Genomic DNA, 5189 nt, shown 5'->3' on the forward strand with positions numbered 1-5189 from the left:
TGCATGCATAGGTTATGAGGTATGCGATGTATGAGTTACCATGTTATTCATACAAAAAGGCATCGAGGGTACGTTTACACTAGTTATGTTTAGGGTCAAAAATGCTACCACGATATTTGTACATAAGCTATCAGATTTGTGGTGCGTATAATTATCAGGCTCATTAAAGAGAATTTGCCGATGGATGACACACGAGAAAAAGACTGATGTCCGAATTCTACAGGAGCAAAACATTTATTTCTCTAGAAAATATTCATCGCTACAAAAAAGAGACATGCGGAGTACAAAACACGTTGCATCAGTCCTTTAAAACACGTTTCATCATGTTTTAACAAGTTTTTTAGGGTCAAAGTTACCACATGTGAGGACTTAGGTTCTCACTCACCGCAACAATTTCTGTTCATTTAAAAATATGTGGAAAATATAGAACGTATGAGATACAGGCCTTAATTTTTCTCAGAAAAATCATTGGAGGGCAACGACTCGATCCATATTGAATGGGAACAGAATCTGTTTTTGGAAATGTACAAAATTGACTTAACTACTAATCAACCACAAGAACTACTGAGAGCAGATGGTTACTACTACATTTCCACTCGTGAGGGGTCGAGGGATCGAATCCTAGTTCCTTCATTTTTTGGCTTAGCGAGCGCCCAGAATAAAAATGACAGGAGCGGTAGTGAGCCGTAAATCTCGCCAGGTGAACTGGGCTGGGCCGTGGAATGAAACGTACTGGCGTGCGGGAAGGGAAAGGAGCGAGCGATCCCAGTCGTGCGGATCTATCGCAAACGGACAGTCGGCAGGTATTTAGATTTGTCGAAGAGAGAAACATGGAGATAAAGAGATGCACACGACCAGGAGGTGGAGATTACAAGGATACTACCTGCCGTATGATCTAACACCCTCTCTTAATCTCAACAATCCTAGATTCAAATTATTCTTGAATTATTCAAATGGTTTGACGGAGAGTGCCTGGTGAAGCCATCCTTAATTTGATCTTTGGATGGAATGAATCGTATCTCCAGAATTCAGTTTTTTTTCTGCAACCCTTTCTCATACAAAATAAAAATCAATCTTAATATGTTTCGTTCTGACATGAAAGACATGATTGGCAGATAAGTAAGTTACTCCCTGATTATCACACAACATACATGAGATATGGTGTTGATTAATTTCCAATTCTTCAAGCAATGATTCCAACCAAAATAATTTCAGTTGTAGCATTGGACAATGATTTATACTCAGCTTCTGTACTTGATCTTGATACTGTATCCTGTTTTCTAGCAGTCAAAGAAATAAGGTTAAAGCCAAAACGTACTCCAAAACCTCCAGTAGGCTTTCTATCATCACTGTAGCCTGCCAACCAGCATCAGAAAAATCACTCATAAGTGTGGAACTTGACCACCTAAGTTGAATCCACAAATTTACGGTGTGCTTCACATACCGTATAATTTGTATAGTGATAGGTGCATGCAAGTATTGGCAAACCTTATTAACAGCAAAGGATATGTCTGGTCATGTAAGAGTCAAGTACTGCAAAGCTCCCACAATACTTCTGTACTTTGTACTTTCTTCTTCTTTGAGTATAGTTCCACTTCGTATGCTGAAAGTTTTTCTGAAGACATTCCCATGCGAGCTAGAAGTTCATCAGCATATTTTTCCTGTTTAAGTAGTAATTGTTTCCAGATATTGTGGTTCTTTGGCTTTCACATGCTGTTTTTTGGATTAAGTATGAGGTGTGAGGTTTTACTAGCTTTGTTGAACCTTTATTTTGATGGGTCAGCTGGACAGTTGTTCTGTATTTATCAGTTTCATTTTTCCTGAAACGAAATTGGGAGCTATGCTCCTTAATTTTTTTAAAAAAACTACTGTAACATTTTTTTTGAGCAAGTTATTTGTTAGAAGGCTGAGCAAGTGAAAGAGTGATGCTACACGGACGACAAAAATGCACGATCCTTGGACGGTGTTTCACATAAGCTGTTGATCTCCTTCTTGTTTTCAATCTGTAAGGTCAGTGTGTTAGTGTTGTGCAAGCATCGTGCAGATAAGTATCATTTGCACATCACTTCCGCAAGTGAAATGTCACTGCCGGGTTTGACATGTCTAGAGATTGCCGTAGTAAAGTGAACCTATCCACATAGAAAAAGGCGTCAAATTTGAGAGAGGATTTATGGTATGCAGCTGCAGGGCACCAACCCCATTTTTTGGGTTTCAATTTTGAATCTTTTGTATCCTTTGAACTGAGTGAACGCCATAGGAGTTGGATGTCTGTGTTTCTTGTGCCGAGGGCTCTCAAATAAGACCACTTTTGAGTACATTTTGATGAGTTTTAAGTCTTCAACAAGTTTCACATTTTGAACCTTGATACGAGCGAAAACACAATTAGCAAGTTTCAGAAACCACACTAGGATTTGTTGCATGCATATTCATGTTTCTTATGACAAGAGGTTTCAAACAAGACCGCCTACGAATAGGCTTTGACTTTAAAAAATAACTTCACCATGTTTCTGTTAGAGTTATAATATAAGTCATGTATCCCTTTGTATTTATCCCGTTGTCTAAGTGGTTTCCTGCATATGTTACACACCTGTACATGTATATATATTGGCCTATGGCCTCATGGGAATACAAGTTGCTTATTCCTAACATGGTATTAGAGCTAGGTCAATTTTTTGCACACTGCAACTCATGCGTTTGATCCGTCCCGCTCGATCTCCTCTCCGTATGCTCGATCGAAGCAGGGGGCTAGTCCCGCAGGTGCCCCCGATCTCCTGCCGTTCGCCGTTCGCCTGAAGGCCTCCCGATCGAAGCAGGCAGGGGGCTCGTCCTGGACTCCCGCTCGCTTGAAGCAGTCCCGCAGGTGCCCCCGATCTCCTGCCTTCCGATCGCTCGAAGCAGGCAGGGGAAAGTCCCGCCAGCCCAGGGCCCCAATCTCCTCTCCAGCGTCACGCCAGGGCCCCGGTCTCCTCTCCAGCCGGCCCCTGTGGTTCTTCGGATCGACTGCCTGCGGCTCTCCGATCTTGTTCCCGAGTCTGCTGATTTTGGATCTCTGCCCCCCAAAAAAATGTCTGCTGCATCGGGCTATGTTGTTGTCCCTCGCTGTCCGGTGATCTTTGATGGTACTAACTACACCGAGTTTACTGGCTTCATGCGCATTCACATGTGTAACGACCAGACCTCAAACAGCCTGATCTCTGTGCTTCAGTGTCATCCCTGGATCAGTAATGCTGTCATGCACAGTACTTGAAGGATTTATAACAGAGTAGCAATCACACACTTATTACATCGAATGTCTCCAAAGAGAACTTATTACAATAAATATGGCTTAAGGCCATCTAATAACGATAACAACGGAAGGCTTGAAAGATAAGTGAGTCCATCAGCTCCAACGGCATCACCGAGTATAGAACCACGATCCTAAGACATCTTACTTGTCGTCTGAAAAGTCCGCAACATGAATGTTGCAGCCCGAAAATGGGTCAGCACATGGAATATGCTGGCAAAGTAACACATAGAGAGTAATGAAAGAATAAAGCTATACTACATGCATATATGGCTGGTGGAGAGCTCTATGGTTACAGTTTTTGCGTAAAGCCAGTTTTTCCCTACTGCAAAGGAATAAATTTATTTAACTATCATGGTGGTTCTTAAACATTGAGAATGGTTGACAGCATTCTCAATCCCAATTAAGTAACATCATCATTAAACAAACCCAACAATACTAATTAGAGTAACATGATGAGATTCACATGATAATCCAAGTACTAGATACTCAAAACGTCCATAACAGGGGACACGGCTAATCATGATTAGTTTATACAGTCTGTAGAGGTTTGCGCACTTTTCCCCACAAGACTCGATCTCCTCCGTTGGGATTCTCGCACTACATGGTGTTTGAGAAACGAATGACCGAGACATAGTCTTTCAGAAGCGCTAGCACCTTATGATGGGTAGACCGTACCAACCTACATCCCCTACATCTGCTAGTCCACAACTGTAAGAGTTCGCACGACTTAGTCAACTATGCTAGAGCCCATAATAGCATGTGGCTGCACACGGAAGTTTCTAGCATGAATAATCTTATGACCCCTTTGAGCCTGGGTGGCGGTCCAAAAACAAACAGGCAATCCTGGAATACCCAGGTACCTCAATCCACCCAGATGTGTATTAAAGTTGCCACCTTAAATAAACCATTAATTAACAATCTCACATCTGTCATGGAAATTCACTCACCTAATCCACGTCTGCTAGCATAGCATGGCATAATAAGCAAACGTAGAAGTAACTCCCAAGGGTTTGATAATAAAACAGGTAATAGGTACTACCTCATCTACTTCCCAAAACCCACATATTAATCAGATTCTAATCATGCAATTGTTTGAGGATTGATCTAATGCAATAAAACTGGGTAATAAAGAAGTATGATCAAAGTGTTACTTGCCTTGCTGATGATCCGCGAAACCTAGAGATTCGAAGTAGCAAGCGGCGCAATCCGGGTACTCTATCGCAAGCAAACAAACAAACAAGAATACAATAAGTACTCATCTAATGCACGGGTAAAACTCAAATAAGAGTTTTAATCAGAAAGTTCAACTTAAGAACTCCGGTTTGCAAAAAGAATCAAATCGAACGAAGAAACAAAACTCAAACGGCGAAAGAAACAAGCTCCGTTTACTAATCTGGACCTAAGTCAAATTTTACAGTAGCAAAAACTGGTTTGAGTAGATTATTCGGAAAGAGGGTTTCGAGATGAAACTCTAGGCGCTTGAATCGCCTGATTCTGATAAACGAGCGAAAAGATAAACTAAAACGAAAATCGGATCAGAAATCACGATCAGCAAAATCATGGAATAAATCCAAGAAAAAGAAAAATGACGAACAGATTAACGAACGAACGTTCGTTATCTGGATCTTAATGACGGATACGTCCGTTAAAACGAATGAACGAGCAAACGCTCGTTAAATAAATAAACCGATAAAACCGATCTAATAAAATAAAAAAACTAGGGTTTTCCTTTAAAAAAACGGAAGTGGTTTTTCTAAAAAAAACGGCGTCGGCGGCGGTTCGGGCGGTACCTCCGGCGAGGTCCTCCGGCGGGGCGAGGCGGCTCCAGCGGGGCTGACGAGGGGCGGCGGGGTTCCGGCGGCTGGGTGGGGTGGTGCGGCGGCGACGACGGTGGCTGCAGGCG

The sequence above is a fragment of the Triticum dicoccoides genome, chromosome 1B, assembly GCF_002162155.2.
Source record: "Triticum dicoccoides isolate Atlit2015 ecotype Zavitan chromosome 1B, WEW_v2.0, whole genome shotgun sequence".
NCBI lineage: Eukaryota > Viridiplantae > Streptophyta > Magnoliopsida > Poales > Poaceae > Triticum > Triticum dicoccoides.